Here is a 19,448-nt window from a genome sequence, read left to right as displayed (position 1 = left end):
AACAATTGCTTTTTCTGAAAGACCAAAATATCCAGAAGGAGCTCAAAGAAAGCTGGCTCCCAAATACACCATCGTACTTTGAATGTGCCATCTCCTGAGACCTCATCTCCTTCTTCATATGTGTAGGTTTTCTAACCCTCTTCCCCTCTTCTTCAGAGCATCTCAAACAGAACCAGAATTCTAATTCGTTCTGTCGATAACAAGTCCACGTTCTTTAGGACTCGATCTTGCGTAGGATTGCAACATTCTGCCTGCAAAAAACCCTTTCCTCCCCCTAAGCTGCCCCAGCCACTTCCACTATTCCCTAACTCCTCACACACTGCTTAAAACAGAGACTTGGGCCTCCAGGTGATGGCAGCTCTTCTGATGCCCCACTCCCATCCTACCTGCACAGGCCACCTGCAGCACCTGAAGCCCAGTCCCTTCCAAGAGACAGACAATCGTCAATTCCCTTCCCTTGTCCACGTACGTACTAACCACTGCATGGATAATACTTAAAAATCCTGTGCTGACTCACACCCGCCAGCTTCTTTCAAAGATTAGCAATCTGAGATCCTGAACTATTTCTTAGAGTTCAACCAAATCATTAATTAACATTTACTCTCTGTGATCCCAGCTAAGATGAGATGCCATTCTACTGCTGGTAGGAGCAGGAGAATTCTGATGCAGTTATTAGTGGTTCCACAATGACAAGTGGAAGGCTGTCTCATTAGGAATAATAATAATAACAATCAGCATTATTGGTACATGCTAAGTTCCACAAACTGTGCTAATAAGTATTTATAAGGTGTTAGATTTCACCTTCATACCCAGGCTTTCATCTGGGTATTATTATTCTCACACCATTTGACAGGTGAAGAAATTGAGGTTCAGAAAACACAGGTAATTTTCCCTGGATCACACAGTCAGTAGGTGGATAGGCAAGACTGGAACTCTAGTTCATCTGACTCCTGAGCCCACATTCTTAGCCACCTGGCCACACCTCACCAATGGGAAACCGTCAAGCTAGTGGGGGACACAGCCCTTAAACGAGTGAGCACAAAGTAACATGTGGGAACAAGTGGCAGAGAGCTCCCTGGTGGGGACAAGAAAGGTGTCGTGAGAAAAAATGGCATCGGCGTTGAGGCTACTTCAGATTGGATGGGCAGGATGGTTCCTCGGCGAAAGCACCATTTAAGCTGAAACCAAACTGTGCCTTCAGAGATGGACAAAATCTAGACCAGTGAGAGGCCATACCAAGCAGAGGGAGGTCACTCTGCACCTTTCACTGGCAGGCTAACCAAACACTCTCACCACTGCACATTTATTCAGCATTGATTAAGGGCCAGACACTGCTGTATGTGATCCCTATGTATTAACTATTTATTACATATACGCACTCATTTAATCTTCAAAATAACCTAACAAGGCAGATAATTTTCTTTTTTATAGAGAATAAAATGGAGGCACCCAGAACTTAAGCGCCTTGGCCAAGGCCTCGCCTCTGACAGGCAGCAGAGACCTAAGACTTGATCCAATGTGTCTTGGCTCCAGACCCCATGCTTTCAATGACTATACTATATCCACCTCCCACTCTGGTCCAGTGGGCCCAACCTGACTAAGGCTGACAGCATATCTGCAGCTTCAAATGCTTGCCCTCGACTCCTGCCAAGGTCACAGAAAATCAACAGCACCTTTATATGGCTTAGGAGCAGCCTCCTGAGCTTGACTCTCCTGGAGTCCCCTAGCATGCCATGTGGGCCTCCCTGGCTCCCCGTTCTGCTCCAATTCTCCATTGGTACTTAGAAAGAGACGAATCATCAATCATACTCTCTATCCCAGATTTCCCACCAAGTGGAAACATCATATAAAAGTATAATAATTCGGGAACCCAGGATTACCAAAGATTTTCCAGACTCTTGAAGGAATGCCCCCACACCAGACGGGACTGGGTAGAGAAACTGTGCATTACAAGTGCACGTCTTAACCTCTGAATGCAAAGAGCAAGGCTAAAAAAGAATAAAGAAGAATGCCCACGCCTGCTGTCTGCCCATGTACACCAGAGCAGCCATCCCTAGACACTCCCCGATTCCGGACCTCACACCATACATCCACAAGGACCTCTCTTGCTGCATCCTTTCAACATCCTGGGACAACTTCCTTGAGGGTAGAAAGGCACGGGGGCCTCATCATTACAACTTGAGGTATGAAGGACTTGGGAAAGATAAAGATGAGACGATTTCTGGGAGCAACTAGGTGTTTCTGGTCTAGAAGACCGATTGCTTCACTTTAGTTTAAACAGATGCCCACAAAGTGAGACCCCTCCCTTTAGGAGGTAGAATTTAACTCCTCTCCCCTTGAGTGACTTCTCCCCTTGAGAAGGCAGTATGAACAGGTGGTGTGTCCTGCTCAGTCCAGCAAAACTACACTAAAAAAAGAGACCAAGAAATTCGGTTCAGAGCCATGTAATTCAATCTAGCCTCCAGGTGATGGTCTGAAGGGGGAGCTCAGTAGCATCCAAGTGATAAGGGGGCCAACATAAATTTCCACACCCACTCTACTACAAAATGCAAAACCAGAGACCTCTCTTTCATAAGAATACACAGACAAAAACTGGTAACAGGAACATCATCAGAAGATATAGAAGAACTTCTAAAGCATAACAGAATATGATGCTAACTAAAAATTCTCAGTAAAATCTAAGAAAAACACTACTACGCATTTTTTGACAGCGTTTATGTAGTCTTTTCAAAGACTACACAAAACATGACCTCTGTTTTTAAGAGAGAGAGGAAAAAAAAGATAAGCGATGACATGAAACCAACAGGTTGAGGAGAAAACCGAAATGAAAGACTCATTTACACTAAAAAGGATGTAAGGAAACCAGAGGGAAAAAGCGAGTAAAAAAATCAAATTCCCATTGGAACCAGGAAAGGACAGAATCAACATGCAGAATATAAAATCAGCGATATAGACAACATACTTGAAAAGCTCTCCAAGGCTGCAGAAGAAAAGGACACGGAGATTTTGAAAGAAAACATAAAAGGAAAATGAGAATAGATATCCAGGAGACTCAACCGATTTAAGTCTGGCAGAGGAAAAAAATCCAAATGGGGCAAGAACACTAATAAGGCATAATAGAAGAAATCTCTATACCTTGAGTCTGTAGGTCAAAAAAAAAAAATCTTAGTGATGGGGGAAGCAAAGGCTGAGAATAAATCAACTTATTTTTATTCTTGCAAAACTTCTTAATTTTAAAAAATTAAACTCCCCACCCTCACACTGCAACCTTCCCCTGTCCAAAATGAAAGGATAAATATCAGGCAGACTTGAAAGAATATTAAATACCAGATCACTAGTTGTAAAAATAAATATTGTAAACTTAAGAATTCAAAAGCCAGTCAGTGGACCTTCAGATGAGAAAGAAGGACGACGATATCTCCTGTGTTAAGCAACAAAATATAAACTACTCATTTAAAAACTGAGCCTAAAGGATCTTGAGCCAGAAAATAATAAAAGTATTCCAAAAAAGTAAATAAATAAACCTCAAATGAGGGGAGTCAACTGAAAGAGCTCTCAATGGCCAAAGCTAGAATAATTTGAATAACAAAATAAATAGTGAGAATACCACATTTCTAACCCAAAGAATAAACTATCCTCGATTTAGCTGATATAAATAAATGAATGAATGATCAGAAGTTGGCCTGCATGCCAAATCCGGCCTGATGCCTGTTTGTAAAATTACAGATATATTGGGACGTACCCATGCCCATCCATTTATATATAACCTATGGCTGTTTCACAGTACAAAAGTAAATCATGTAACAGAGACTAAGGGCCACAAAGTCTAAAATATTTGCTATCTGATTCATTACAGAAGAAGTTTGCTGACTTTAGAATAAATAACAAATGGAGAGAAGGGACAAATAGTCCTTATAGAAGAATTCCAAATAATAAATATAAAAAGATTACAGGAAATAGAAAAATCACTATTAGCACAGTAATAACGCTGCAGGCAATATCCACTGAAGAATGCTAAAATTCATGGGTAAAAGCTTAAAGACAAATAGGATATTTGCACAGCCTCACAGTATCTCCCCTGACAGGTTTATTAACCACCTTGATAGTTTAAACAGATGCCCACAAAGTGAGACCCCTCCCTTTAGAAGGTAGAACTTAACTCCTCTCCCCTTGAGTGACTGGACTTAATGACTCCTTTCTAACAAAAAGAGTATATGAAGGAAAAAAATAGTAACTATATGGTGGAGAAACCTGGCAAACACAAGTGATCACGGTTACATCACCTGTGATAAATCAATGTTGATGTCATGTATATTCTGATATGATTCACTGAGAAGGGTGTAATTCCCCAAACATATAACCACATGAGAAAACATCAAACAAATCCAAATTGAGGGACAATCTACAAAATACTTGACCAGTACTCTTGAAAAGTGTCAAGGTCATGAAATGTGAGAAAAGACCAAGATACTACCTTAGAGGTGACTGAAGAAAAGTTACAACTAAATGCAATGTGAAGGTTTCAGTCAAGATAGCAAAGCAGGAAAACACTGTGCTCGCCTCCTCTCATGACCACATCAAAATTACAACTAAACAACAGAACTAAAATTGTCTTTGAGAATCACCTGAGGTCAAGCTGAAGAGAAGTTTTACACTAAGGAAATACAGATGAAGCCAGGTCGAGACTGGTAGGAGGGGTGGAAACACAGAACAGACTGGTCCCCATACCCACGTGTGGTGGTTAAAAATCAGAAGACATATCTCTACTGCGGAGATACCCCAGAGGAGTGAGAGGTCCCAGCCCCACACTAATAGCTCTCTAGCCCAGAATTCCAGTGCTGGGAAGATGAGTCCCCACAACTACTGGCTAAGAAAACCTTCGGAGATTGTGGCTGAGTAAGAAGGAGGGTGGCTGGAGTGCCAGACGCTCCTCTTAAAGGACTCGATGCTCCTCTTAAAGAGTCTGAACAATGATTTACTCAATGACAGACTCACTCACTGGGGCAGCTGCGCGAAAAGCGCCAAGGACATGCTGGGAGGAGATGAGTTGTCTGGCCGAGGACTGGAGAAGCAGCTTCCACCCAGACAAAAGTGCTGGCAGAAGCCACTGTTCCTTTGTTGAGCCCTCCCCACACCCAGTAGGAAGATGCAGGCAGGCTTCATAACTGAGTTTCCCTCAATTGGCTAACACTGTTCACCCCATACCATTGATTCCCTGAGACCCTGACCCATGCAACCTGTGGGACCACCCAAGATGCTTCCAGTGGCTTTTCCATACAAATGCTCTGTCTTGGCTCATGCTGTGGACTTTCCTAAAATCTCTCAAAGGTTTTCACAAACCCCAAACATGCAGCGCTGGCCTCAGCATGCTCCAAACATCTTGTAAGCTAATAGCCCAAGTCTGACATTAGTGGCAACCGGCTTCAGTTCGCAGCTTAGCCTCTCCCAGGCACCTCCAAGCCTGACACAAGTGGCAACCATCTGCAGATCACTTGGTAGCTCATACCAAGTGGCTCCAGGCAGGGCACAAGTAGAGGCTGACCTTGGCCTACACGAGCCCCTCCCAAAGGCCCAGAACCAACACACCTGGTGGCCAGCTTTAGACCACAGCAGAGACCCACCCAACCACCTTCACAAATAACACACCCAAAGGATAGACTGGGCAGGCACCAGAAGCCTGCACAACACCTACTCTGCTGTAGTCATGGCCAATCCTAACAAACAATCAGCCTTCCACTAATGCGCAAACAACACCAAGGCTAGACTACACACAACCCACACAAAGAACATACCTGCAGCATTCGGCTCATGTGATCAGGGAAACTGTGCCACGGGGTCTCACGGGACACCTACTACATAAGGTCACTCTACTAAGACCAAGAGACACAACAGTTCTACCTAATACATAGAAACAAACACAGGGAAGCAGCCAAAATGGTAAGACAAAGTAACATGTCTCAAATGAAAGAACAGAATAAAGCTCCAGAAAAGGAACTAAACCAAATGAAGACAAGTGATCTACCAGATGAAGAGTTCAATACACTGGTTATAAGGATGCTCGATGTTCTCAATGAGAACTTAAACAAATAAAGGAAACACAAAAATAGAGATAGAAAACATCAAAAAGAACCAATCAGAAATGATGAATACAATAACTGAAATCAAGATTATGTTAGGGGAAATCAACAGTAGATGAGATGAAGCAGAGGACCCAATCCGTGATTCAGAAGATTAGGTAGCAGAAAACACCATTTCAGAACAGCAACAAGACAAAAGAATCCAAAAAAAAAAAAAAGAGAGAGATAGTTTAAGGGATCTCTGGGACAACATGAAGCATACTAACACTCCCATAGTATGGGGACTAGAAGGAGAAGAGAGAGAGCAAGGAATTGAAAATCTATTTGAAGAAATAATGACAGAAAACTTTCCTAACCTGGAGAAGGGAATAGGCACAGAAGCCCAGGAATTGCAGAGTCCCAAACAAGATGAACCCACAGAGGCCCACACCAAGATATATCATAATTAAAATGCTAAAGGTTAAAGACAATGAGAAAATCTTAAAAGCAAGAAGAGAAAAACAGTTAGTTACCTAGAAGGGAGTGCCCATAAGACTGTCAGCTAATTTCTCGACAGAAACTTTGCAAGCCAGAAGTGATTGACAGGAAATATTCAAAATGATGAAAAGCAAGGATTACTCTACCTGACAAAGCTATCATTCAGAATCTAAGGACAGATAAAGAGCTTCCCAGACAAGAAAAAGCTAAAGGAGTTCATCACCACCAAACCAATACTACAAGAAATGTTAAAGGGGCTTCTTTAAGAAAAAAGAAGAAAAAGATTTTTTTAAATGTGAATAATAAAATGGCAATAACTACATATCTATCAACAATTACTTTAAATGTAAATGGATTAAATGCTCCAATCAAAAGACAGAGTATGTCTGAATAAATAACAAAGCAAGACTCTTACATATGCTGCTTGCAAGAGACTCGCTTCAGATCGAAAGATACATACACAGACTGAAAGTAAAGGAATAGAAAAAAGTATTTCATGATAATGGAAAAGGAAAAAAAAAAAAAAAAAAAAAAAAAGCTGGGGTAGCAATGCTTACACCAAATAAGATAGACTTTAAAACAAAGGCTATAACAAAAAGCAAAGAAGAACGCACTAATCCCACTTCTGGGTATTTATCCAAAGAAACCCACAACACTATTTTAAAGGTACATGTGCATCTATATGTTCATTACAGCATTGTTTACAGTAGCCAAGATATGAAGACAACCTGGGTGTCCATCAATGGATGAATGGATAAAGAAGAGGTGGTACATATATACAATGAAATGTTACTCAGCCATAAAAAGGAATGGAATCTTGCCATTTGCAATTATCTAGAAGGTATTGTCCTGAGTGGAGTAAGTCAGACAAAAACAAATGCCATGTGATTTCACTTATATGTGGAATCTAAAGAACATAATAAATAAACAAACAAAACAGAAACAAATTCATAGACACAGAGAACATTTTGAAGGTTGCCAGATGGGAGGAGGGTTGGGGGGATGGATGAAAAAGAGGAAGAGATTAAAAAGTACAAATTGGTAGTTACAAAAGTCATGGGGATGTAAAGTATAACATAAGGAATACAGTCAATAATATTGTAATAACTATGTATGGCATCAGATGGGTACAAGATTTATTGGGATGATCACTTCATAACTTATGTAAATGTTTAATCGCTATGTTATCTACCTAAAACTTATATAATATTATATGTCAACTGTAATTGAAAAATAAAAAAATCATTTAAAAATAAAAAAATAAATGCAAAGTGGTATCCTGGATTGGATCCTGAAACAGAAAAAAATATTCATGAAATTACCTAATAATAATAAGTCTGTAGTTTAGTTCGCAGTGCAGTACTAATGTTAATTTCTTCATTTTGATAAATGTACATGGTACAAGACATAAATAATCGTGAAAGTTGGTTAAGGGGTATATGGGAACTTGTGTACTATATAACTCTTCTGAAAATCCATAATCACTTCAAAAGTGTTTTTAAAAGCACAAGTGTGAGTTGTACTAAAACTTTTCTTAAAAAGCATCTAAATAACAGTAACAACAATCATAAAACCTAACAATTATATACTTATTTGCTCATTAATGGGTTTAAAGAATGAACACAAATATATCAGGCAGGATCAAATTTTGTAAAGAATATCAAAGTCAAATTGAGGAGCGAAATGCATTAAATTTAATTACAAAAGATTTTTTTGTAATTAAAAATACTCACTAAATTCATAAGTCATGAACTTTTCAGCATCAAATAACAGAGCAAAAAAATAACTTTAAAAAATCCGACAAATTGACAGAAGCAATTGAACTGAAGGTTTAAACTCAACACTTTCAGACTGAGATAGATGAAACAGACAGAAAATAGGTCTGTAAAGAATCTAAATTATGTAAATATGGTTAGTCTAGTAAATATTGCATATATTTGCATCAGAAATAAATTGAAAGCGAGGAAAGAAAAAATTCTCAATCAGTAACTTAATATCCAACAAAAATATCTTTCAAAAATGAAAAAGAAAGAATTCCTCAAACAAAAACTAAGGGAATTAATCTCCAGCCAACCTACTCTATGGAAAATGCTAAAGAAATTCTTCAGACAGAATATGATCCCAGACAGAAACTTAGATCTACACAAAGAAATAAAGAGCACCAAAGTTGGGATAAAAGAAGGTAAATATAAAACTCTTTTTTCCTTACCTTTAATTACTCTAAAGTTAAATGACTATCTTAAATAAAAAGAGCAGCAATGTATTTTATGTTCATGGCACATGTAAAATATGTATCACAACAACAAGACAAAGGCAGGAGGGAAATGAGATTATACTGTTGTAAGACTGTTAAATTACACTTGAAGCAGCAGAAGTTACATGAAGGTACTCTGAGTAAAGATATGTAATGTAAAGTTTAGGGCAATTCCTTTTAAAAATAAATAAGAGATAAAAATAATTGCAGTGATAAAAAGGAATCATAGGAAATTCTGAACTTTTTTGAACATTTTAACTCAAAAGAAGGCAGGAAAAGGAAACAAAGAGCAGTTGGAGCAAATAAAAACAGTTAGCAAGATGAAACATTTTAATACAATTATATAAATAATTACATTAATGTAAATAAAATAAATATCAAACTACAAGACTAATATTGTCAAATTGGACAAAAAAATTAAGACTCCACTATCTATTGTTTCTAAGTAATCTACTTTCAATATAAAAACACAGGTTACAAGTAAAATGATGGGGAAATATACTGTGAAACAATAATAAAAAGAAAGCTTGAGTGGTTATATTAACATCAAAGTAGAGTTCAAAATAAAGAATATTACTAAAGACAAACAGGAACATCACATAACCACAAGAGTCAATTCTCTAGGAATATATAACAATACAAAATGTTTATATGCTTAACAATAATTATAAACATACGAAGCAAACACTGAGTGAACTGATAAAAGGAGAATTAGACACATACGCAATTATAGCTAAATATTTCAACATTAATTCCAGTAATTAATAGAAAAAGAAAATATAAAATCAATAAGGATATAAAATACCTTAAAAACACTATGAATCAACTTGACTTAACTGACATTTATAAAAGATCTCACACAAAAACAAAATATACATTCCTTTCAAGGGCACAAGGTACACTTATCATACACTGGGCCATAAAACAAACCTTAAAAAGTTCAAAAGAATAGAAATTATACAAACTATATTCTCTGACCACAAAAATAATTAAACTACAACTTAACAAAAATATATCTGGAAATCTCACCCCTAATATTTGGAAATTAAACCACATACTTCTAAATTAATCCATGGATAAAAGAAGAAGTCTCAAGAGAATTTTAAAATATCTTTTTTTGTAATTTTTAAAAAATTACAGTTGACATACAATATATTAGTTTAAGGGGTTCGACATAATGATTAGATGTTTATATAACTTACGAAGCGATCACCTCAATAAGTCTAGTACCCATTTGATGCCATACATAGTTATTAACATATTGACTATAGTCCCTATGCTGTACTTTACATGACTGTTTTTATAACTGTTTTAATAAATGGAAATATGTCTTAAACTAAATAAAAATGTGGCAGGTAAAACTGTGTTCTGAGGGAAATTTATAGCATTATATGCTTATAGAAGAAAAAAAGACAAGTCTAAAATAAATAATCTAAACTTCCACCCTAAGAAACTAGAAAAAGAGCATATTAAACTCAGAGTTAGAAGGAAGAAAATAATAAAGATAGAAACAGAAATAAATGAAATTAAAAATAGTAAAATTACAGAGACTATCAATGAAGTCAAAAGCTGGTTTATTGAAAGAACTATAAAACTGATAAAGCTCTAGCCAGCTTTAGCAAAAAAAAAAAAAAGAAAAGAAAAGAAAAAAAGAAAGGAAAAGTGGTAACACAAATTACCTGTAAGAGAAATGAAAGAGTAGATATCCACAGAGACCCACAGGTATATATTTAGGTCCATGATCTGTGGTTGCCATGAGTCGGGAAGAGGGATGGACAAATAGGTGGAAGACAGAGGATTTCCAGGGCAGTGAAACTGCTCTGTACATTATAATGATGGCTACATATCATTATATGTCTCCGGACCCACAGAATGTATAACACCAAGAATGAACCCTAATGTAAACTATGGACTTTGGTGATAATGCTGTATTATTGTAGGTTCATCATTAATAACAATATTTTAATGACAGATTCATAAAAGAGTAACACTGAAAACAAAAAGTTCATGTCCATACTATATAAAAAAAAAAAGAAAGAAAAAAATGATAAAATGGCCAAAGAACCAGAATTAAAAATTCAAAGAAATAAAAATGGGCATAACATAAAAAGTGGGATCAAACTCATCACTAATAAGGAAAAGTAAAAATAAAACAATGAGAATACTAGGCAAAAATAAGGTTGATAATATACATGGGCAAGGACATGGAGAAATGAATATCTACCTAAACACACCCTTGGTCAGAGTGTAAATTAGCATACTCTTGGGGGAGGGGGTAATTTAACAGATACCTATAAAAATTTTAAATGTACAAATAACAGATACCTTTAAAAAATTTAAATGCTTCCTGCCACACACACACAGTATGTAGGGTCACATCATACTAGTGTAGGTCAAGGGACCATGAGCAGGAAAAAGATGTGTCTCCCTCAAAAAAAAAGCATTTCATTTCCTGCTCCTTTCTCTCTCTTCCATGCTAATAACCAGGGAAGCCATGAGGTGCTTTTGCTGCAGCAACAGAATAGTTAAGCCTCCATCATCAGCCAGGGCCCCTGAGGGACTAGGTGGAGCTGAATCCCCCCACGTAGCTAAGTGAGAAATAGACCTTTGTTGTATTAAGCCACTGGGAATAAAAATGCACAAACCCCTGGCCCGGCAATGTGGCTTCTCGTTATCCCTCCTGACTGTACAACTGTTTCTAATGGAAAATAAATAAATAAAGTATACTATAGGTGACCGTCGTTAACCATCAAAGAATGGTTAAAAAATTAGAGCTATGTGCTTTTATATAATAGTATCATTCCATTTATGTTAAAATATGCATATGTAAATGAATAAAGGTCTAGAATAATTCACTGTTCGTTGTCTATAACTACTGCTTAATTTTTAACAATGGCTGGCTCTCAGGCAGGGAATGGGATGGGAAGAGGCATTCAGGGGGTCTTCATTTTTAATAAATATTCTTCTGTATTGTTTAGCATTTTTCAACGCAAGCTATTTATATAATATCTATGCCACTTTTAAATCAATAAAAATATATTTTAAATTAATGCATTTCCTATTCAATTTAAACGATAAATTAGAAGATATAATGGAAAAACTGAGCATTCCAAAAAGCAACCAAAAAGATTAAATAGCAAAGGTTACTTTAAAAAGAAATATTGAGAAACTATAAGAAGAAAAAACACAAAATTCTACTGAGGTATTTTAAAAGGCTCAAATGAATGGAGCTATATGTACAATGTTTCTGGATGGGAAGTCTTAATATATTAAAGATGTCAGATTGCAACAAACTGATCGATAAAAATAATGCAGTTACAATCAAAATCTCAATGGATCCATTTTCAGAACTTCACAAAATGATTCTCAAATACCTCTGGGAAAATTAAACAGAAATAGTCCAAAGATTTTTAAAAAGAAGAAGAATGAGGAGGACTTCCACAATTATACAATAAAACACAATATATAGAAACAATCATTGTGAGTGTAGTACTGGAGCAGGAAAAAAAATCAACTGAATAGAGAAAGCTTAGAAACATCTCTTAGTGTATTAGGAAACAGAATTTGTTAAATATCTATGTATATATATATACACACATATAATGAAAAATCTGTGCCAAATGGAAGAATTCTTGGATAAGTGGCACTAGGACAATTAAATAGGAATGGTGCGGGAAACAGAGCCTTACTTCATAATAGAGGAACCAGAATTTTGGGGTTTGTTTTAGAAAAAAATAATTCCAGGTGATTCCAAGAGTCAGAAAGCTAAAATACACACACACACACACACGCGCGCGCACGCACACACACGCACACATGCACACACTCATTACAAAACTATGAAAACCTAGAACAAGAGAACAGAGGTAGATAGCCATCTGATTTTTAGTTGAAAGATATCCTACGTTCAAAAAATAATACTTTTTCAATTTTATTAAATTTATTGTGGTGACATTGGTTAATAAGATTATATAGGTTTCAAGTGTGTACAAGGCTATAGTACCTCATCTGTATGTTGCATTGTGTTCATCACCCAAAGTCAAAACTCTTTCCATCACCTATATTTGAGCCCCTGTACCCTCCTCTAGCACCCCCTTTTCCCTCTGGTAACCACCATACTGTTGTCAGTGACCATGAATTTTTTATTTGTTTGTTTGTTCATTTGCTGCTTTCTGTTTTATATTTCACATGTGAGTGAAACCATATCATGCTAAGGGAAATAAGTCAGATGGAAGTCAAAAAGAATACTTTTTCACTCAGAAAATAAATGTATATAAAAATAGAAACAAAATCAAAATGGCACTTAGTAAAAGTGGAAAAAAATCAAGACACATGTCAGACAAAAGCTTAAATAATTAACATATGAAGATCTTGAGAAAATTAAGAAAAGTACATAAATGAGCAAAGGACATGAAGAAATTATTCACAGATGGAATATACAAACAGCTATTAAATACGTAAAAACACTTTAGCTCATGAATGACCAAAAAATATAAACAAAAACAAGGATGAGGTTCTGGTTTTTATCCATTAAATTAACAGAGGTATTTTTTAAAATCAATAATGCTTCGCACTGACAAGAAGACGGTGAGATGAGCACTGTTGATGGACCACTGTGAAGGGGCACAACTTTCAGAAGGGGCTTTTATAATACATACTAAGAGCCTTAAAGTGTCCATACTCTTTGGCCTGGTAACATATCTCCAAGGACTCCAAAGACTTGGCAAGGCATCATGCATGTTTACTGCAGCATTACATGAAACCTAATAGACTAAAACCTAAATCTCTAACAGTTGTTAAAAGGATGCATGCCTGCTCTAAAAATCATACATACTAATAGGTTTTAATGATGTGAAAAATGATGAAATATTAAATGAAAAACAATGACTTTCACAGATTCAAGGAATCCTAGATTGTTCCAGGAATAAATCACACCTTTCTGTGTCCTCGCCCTTTTGCAGTGTGACTTTGTCTCTCTTCCCATCAAGGGGTGGAGTGTATTTTCCAACTCCTGAATCTGTACTACCCTTGTGACTTAATTTAACCAACAGAATGTGGTAGAAGTGACTTCATTTAACTTCAAATGCTATACAAGCCTTAAGAGATACTGTGGATTTCTACTTTCACCACGTTGGTTTGCTGTCCTGAGACCGCCATGTACAGAAGTTGGTCTAGCCTACTGGAGGCGGGCAGGACATGAGGTGCAGCCGCCTGCCAGAACCACATGCCAGAAAGGTGGGTGAGGCCCTCTTGGACCTTCCATCCCAGCTGACACCAGATGACACCAACAGAGGAACCACCAAGCCCACCCACTGAATCCTGAAAGATAATACACTTATTTTCAGGCACTAAGTCTATAACTGATACACCATGATGTAAAATTTTATTATTGAATTAGCTCGATAGTATAGAATTCACACACTCACACACACACACACACACACCCCTGGGCAAAAAGAGAGGAAAACATGTTAATAGGAATACTATCTCCAAGGAGTAGGATTAGAGTTAATTATCTTCTTTATACTCTTACATAGTATTTACAAAGTTTCTTTTTATTCATAGAAAAATATGTGTATATAGCATTATACTTTAAAAATTAATTTACCCTTTCCCCAACTATATTGTGAACTCCTTAATAGTAGAGGCTGAGTCTTTCAATTGTGAACCCTAAGGCAGCAGTCCCCAATCTTTTTGGCACCACGGACCAGTTGCTCCTTTGAGAATCTAATGAGCTGGAGCTGAGGCAGTGATGCTATTGCTGAGGAACAGCTGCAAATACAGATGAAGCTTCACTCGCTCACCCACCACTCACTTCCTGCTGTGAGGCCTGGTTCCTTACTGGCCATGGATTGGTACTGGTCCGCAGCCCAGGGTTTGGGGACTCCTGCCCTAAGGCTTATCACACAGTAAACATACAATAAATGTTTGATAAATGAAAGAACATGGAGAGCCTTAGCCTTGTTACCACTCAGATTCAGGACTGGGCTGCAGCTGCCAAACTCCTCACTGCTCCCCAGAATGCCCCTAGTGTCCTCTGGACCAGACCCAGTGCCCAAGAGTCAATGACCACTCATCCGAACTGTCCTATGGCAGTTCTCTTGTTCAGCCCGTGCTGGCTCAGGCCATAGGGCCTCCCTGTTGGAGTCTCTATGGACTGTTCTGGCTACCCTGCATCACCCTCTGGTTAACGGACAAGGAAGAGTGACCAGCCCCTCTCCCAGAGCTAGAACCGTGTGGAACTCCTACATGCCTGGCTCCTGGGTCGGCCTTCCCTAAGTCCTACCTCCCTGATAGGGATTCCCCATCCCCTCCCAGACCTCTGTTTCCAGAATCTCACCTGGCCTGTCCTGGCCTACCCTTGCATAATAAGACTCACCTATTGAACCAACATATTAGAATGAAACCTGGTGTCCTGGTAAGCAGAGGGGACCCACTCCATCCTCTTTCTCAGCTGCACAGTGTTCTATGTGCTCAGTGTCATGCCAAAGTTTGCACTGGGTGATGCTTTGAGCTGCAGATGGCAGATACGTGCTTGTGGTCAGGGGACTAGGTGGTGAAGGTGACCAGTAAAAACTCAAACACCTGAGTAAAGGAAAATGTTTGTCCTAGGGATCAGTGAGATGCATCAGAGGGAGCTCTCTGAATACTCACCAACTAACTTACTTCTTCCTTTTCCTTTCTTACTCTTCCCTCATCCAAGCCAGATATCACTTGTCAATCACAGCACTTGCCCCAATCAGCCCAGACTGACCCAAGATGCTCAGCACAGGATGGAGTACACAGAAACACTTGGTAAATTACTAAGTTATTATTTGTTTCAATATAACACTCTAGACAGCCACAGCTACTCTCTCAGAGCTTATACAAAACACGGAATTCATCCACTCATTCAACAAATCGTTACCGAAGGCTTGTCACTCTCCAAGCACTGTGGTGGACACCAGAGGTGCAATGGTGAGTAAAACAAATGTGGTCCTTACTCTCAGGAAGCATAAAGTCAGGTCGGGGGTGGGGAGGAGAAGGCAGATACTGATCGATATATAATGACAAATAGAGATGAGTGCACTAAATGAAAGGAATGACATTCGCTGGCAGCTGCCCTGGTCTTGGCAGTCAGGAAGGGCCCCCCTGAAGAAGCGACTCTCTAGCTGAGAATGGAAGGAAGAGCTGCCGTTAACTGAATGGGGTGGGGGCGGGGCACAAAGAGAAGGGCGCTTCAGTCAGAGGCAACAGAACGTGCAAAGGCTCTGAGTCAAGGAGTGTGGTCACTATGAGGAACAGAGAGACAGCCGGTATGGCTAAAGCGAGGATGGGAAGAGTGAGTTGGGAGATGAGGCTGAGAGGTAGGCAGGAGGCAGAGCCGGCCAGGTCTCCGAGGGTATGCTAAGAACTCCAACCTTGTTGTTATCCGGAGAGCCGGAGAAGCTACTCAAGGGTATGGCAGATGAAGGAGCTGAGGAAGGTGGGGTGACATCTCCCCTGGTCCAGTCTTGACATGCTTATACTCTAGTTAGCAGCTTTCTTGCCGACTTCATGAGATAGTGCTCATTCTTTCCTACTCTGCATCCTTCCCTCGGGATAACACACAACCCTCAGCTACCAAGTGATCAGATGCCCACGCCAAAAAGCTATTAAAAACTCAGCACAACATTTTAAGGAACATAAATCCATTACTCCTACTAGTTGCCCCTGAGCCAAAGGCCTATCAACCTCCCAAGAATTTTCAAAAGATTTGTGAAAAATGAGTTCCCCTCCACCTTCTCACAAGAGCATGAGCTCACAAATAAGATGGCGAAGCTGGACCCACGCTGTCAGAGCTGGTGGTGAAGGGCTCAAGCTCAAAACGAGATCAGTCTGAGCGTGAATCCAGGCTCTGATTCATGGGAGCAGAGGTGGGTGTTGGAAGAACTGGCTCTTTGACGACGCGGCTGAGGGGCTTAGATGAAGCTCACCTTCAGACTTATCCCTGTTCGATAAAGTTACGGTCTGGACTGCAGCAGTTAGAGGTTTTCCACCTGTGTTCTGGAAAGTCCTACAGATAAATGCAGATGTCACAGAAGTCAGCTCAGAGCAGTGAGGGCCACCGAATTCCCTGCTTTCGCCTCTGTTCGCCCAGAGCCACCACTCTGCTTGGGCATAGATATTGGAGATCTGTCTCATTTTGCATGTTGTGCTAAAAAGAACACTTTGAGACAATAAGAATAAATGTGAATAAACTTGAACAAAATGATTCTTTTTCAAGGAGCCTTCCAGAAGTTTCCTTCCAGTTTATAATTTTAAATGCCCCGTAAGAGAAAACAACCTCCAAGAGTCTTCTGGTTGGCTTCCCCAAACTCCAGACACTTTAGCAGCGTCACTCGGATGTCCAGACCCAACAGTGAAGTCATAATCCTTCCTAGTTTTTAACAGAATTCACATTCGGAAAAAAAAAAAATCCTTGTTTCTAACAAAATGGCCAAATCCAGCACTCCAGAGAGGCAGCCCCATAGAATTAGGGGAACATGGTTTATCTGAATGCTGGCACAGGTCAAGGGTCGGTACTTCAAGGGCACTATGACACCAGGCACAGTTGTTTCACCATCATTCACTGAGAACACTCTAGTAAGAGACCACTGATGTCTCCTAGACCACAAGTGCCTTCTCTCCAGTAAGGTGTCGGGATAGACGACCTTACGGTTATCCAGAAAGCAAAGCAAAATCATTCTTCTATCAGCAGAAAGGCCCTCTCCTTGCTGGAGCAAAGAAGGTGCACTTCCCTCCCTCGTGTCCTATGGGAAGGTTGTGGGGATGTTAGGTCAACGGAAAAACCAGAATAGGATGGAGGATAGAGGGCAACTCTCGTTTGCCCAACGGGAGGAGGAGAAGTCATAGCGGTACACTCTCAGTATCCCTTAGGAGGATGCCAACACCATGCCGTTTTGAGGATGGGGTTCAGAGAGGATTTCCATCAAGGAGAAAACTCAGCTTGTCCCACGAGACTGCAAAGGGCAGGCATCACTTTACCCAATAGGCAATCAACAAATATTAGATGGTGGTCAGACTTCCATTTTTAAATGAATGAATGAATGAATGAATGAATAAATGCGTTTTTAAATATATAAATGGAAACTACCAGAAGCCCATTTTGCAGTTCAAATTGTTCTCAGTCCTCAAGTTTGAAGACAGAACAGACATGAATCTGGGAATGATGGAATCTTTATTATAAAGTAAAATGGATGTAATCCTTATTTATTATGAAGCAAAATGAGACAATTACCTACCTACATTCTTATTTTCAAATACAAAGATAAAAATGCTCTACTGGCAACACAGCTTCTGTTTGCAAATTGAACAGGAGCGTAAGATACCAATCTAACAAGAGGAGATACAAAGAGAAAGCACAGTGAGTTCTCCACAACTCGTTTTAAAAACACAAATTTGTTCCAACACAATCAATATGAGGAAACAATCTGAGCATAGGGCAGTTTTTGCCTTTGCTTGTGCACGATTTTTGTCCACCAGAAACACTAGGTGAATGCATAAACCTGCACCCAGCCAAACAGAGCCACATAGGATACACAAAATGTGCACACACACCCCTCACATGTCCAACTGCTGCCTCAGTTCACATGCGTTCTGAGCCACACCTACCCACAACTTTCCTTGACTCAGATAACCCTCCTTCCTCCACTACACACTCACTCAGAAGCAGCAGTTCTTCTCACACTCACTTCCACAGGCCAGTTTCCGGGCACATTTACTGTAGCATATACGTGTTTCTTAACCATTTAACATGGGCAAAACGGTGCTACCTCTTTTTTTTTTACTGTGTTACTGACCACATGTTTGAGTTTTGTGCCCTAAACCCACTTCTCCCGTAAGCCCCGTGGGTTTTTTAATTGCATGATTTGGGATAGCACGGTGATTTTTAGGAACACCTGAGTCACATTATCGCAGAACTTACCATATGCGGAAAAATGTTCTTCCACAGATCATTAAAATTAAAAGAAAATACACGGCACTGTAAATTGGTACAGCAGTCAGGTAGCGATATTGACCAAGTTATGTCCCTATCTTTCGACCAAAGAATCCCATTCTAGGAAACACAAACCATAATTCAACAGGGATCATAAACATAATTCAACAGGAAAAAGGAAATGAGATGTGAGCATTAAGAAGTTCACTGTGACACTGATGTGTGTGCATGTGTGTGTGTGTGTAAAGTCATCAAACATCATAATTACAAAGACTATGCGACCAAATAGTAAATGACAATGATATATTACTTGTTAGGTGAAAAGGATATAGAAGCATGGAAACTGATTAATAGTATGAAAACAATGAGAAGACAACAATATTTGTTTACATACACACACGCACATGAGCACACAGAGTTGTGTTTTTTAAATTTTTAAAAAGCTAAGTCACTAAGAAGGGTCTTGAATATGTTAATTTTCAGTGTGTTTTTTTTAAAAAATCAGAAATAGTTCCTCATTGCAGATCACATACCCAGCACACTATTTATTTCAAGATGTGAAGGAAGTAATTTGAAATTTTAGTTTCATGAATACATATTTTTGTAACAGTACAAATCCGAATCCTGCACTACGGCTGGTTATCTTCAGTTTGTCACTAAAACTAATTTGCAGCCTTGCTGC

General features: G+C 38.9%; 1 protein-coding gene across 1 annotated transcript in view; it reads right to left on the bottom strand.

Moving 5' to 3' along the window:
- CDYL2 (chromodomain Y like 2) overlaps positions 1–19,448 on the bottom strand; it is a 156,113-nt gene that overhangs the window by 55,043 nt on the left and 81,622 nt on the right. The window lies entirely within an intron of this gene.

Source organism: Pteropus medius, unplaced genomic scaffold (assembly GCF_902729225.1).
Source record: "Pteropus medius unplaced genomic scaffold, Ma_sr-lr_union100, whole genome shotgun sequence".
NCBI classification, from domain to species: Eukaryota; Metazoa; Chordata; class Mammalia; order Chiroptera; family Pteropodidae; genus Pteropus; species Pteropus medius.
This window is presented reverse-complemented; position numbering and strand designations above follow the sequence as displayed.